This window comes from Charadrius vociferus, unplaced genomic scaffold, assembly GCF_000708025.1.
Source record: "Charadrius vociferus isolate BGI_N301 unplaced genomic scaffold, ASM70802v2 scaffold964, whole genome shotgun sequence".
NCBI classification, from domain to species: Eukaryota; Metazoa; Chordata; class Aves; order Charadriiformes; family Charadriidae; genus Charadrius; species Charadrius vociferus.
Genome location: NW_009647945.1, coordinates 716,697 through 717,770, shown reverse-complemented (window position 1 = coordinate 717,770; position 1,074 = coordinate 716,697).

Here is a 1,074-nt window from a genome sequence, read left to right as displayed (position 1 = left end):
CCATGGTGTCCCCCCCCCGCTGGCACCGTCCCCTCCTGCTGGCACCGGGGCCACCCGCCTGCGCCCGGGGAGGGGGAGAGGAAAGAGAGAGGGAACGAGGAAAAGAGAGAAACAGAAGGAAAAAAGGGAAAAGGTGGGGAGGGGGGGGGGGGGAGAAAAAAGGAAAGGAGGGGAGAAGGGAAAAAGAAGGGGAAATGTAAAGAGAAGGAAGGGGGAAAGATGCAAAGAAAAAGAAGGGGAGAAGAAGGGGAAAGAAAGGGAGTAAAAGGGGAAAAGAAGGGGGAAATGTGAAGGAGAGGAAGGGAAAAAGATGCAAAGAAAAAGAAGGGGGAAAGAAGGGGAAAGAAAGAGAAGAAAGAAGAAAAAGAGAAGAAGGAGAAAGAGAGAGAAGAAAGAGAAGAGAGGAGAAAGAGAAGAAAGAAAGGAAAAGGAGATGAAAAGGAGATAAAAAGGGAAGAAAACAAGAAGAAAGAAGAGAAGAAGGAGAGGAGAAAGAGAAGAAAGAGGAAAAGGAGAGGAAAAGGAGAGAAAAAGGAGAAGAAAAGGAGAAGAAAACAAGAAGAAAAAGAAGAAAACAAGAAGGAAAAGAGAAGAAATGAGAAAGAGAAGAAATAGAAGAGAAAGAGAAGAAAAATTAGAAAAAGAGAAGAAAAAGGAGAAGGAGATGAAAAGGAGAAGAAAAAGAGAGGGAAAAGAAGAAAAAGAGAAGGAAAAGAGGAAAAGGAGAGGAAAAAGGGAAGAAAACGAGAAGAAAAAGAGAAGAGAAGAAAGAGAGGAGAAAGAGAAGAAAGTAAGGAAAGGTAGAGGAAAAGGAGAGGAAAAGGAGAGGAAAAGGAGAGGAGAAAAAGAATAGAACAAAAGAAGGAAAATAAAAGAAAAAGAGGAGAAGGAGATGAAAAGAAGATATGAAAAGGAGACAATAAAAGAGATGAAAGAGAGAAAAAAGAAAAATAAAAACATGTGCGAAAGAAGCGTAAAGGAGCCGAAGAGAGCCCGAGCGGGGGAAAGCAGTGAGGGCCGGGCCGGGAGTGGAGGGGAGGAGGAGGAGGAGGAGGAGAGAGAGGAGAAAGCGGG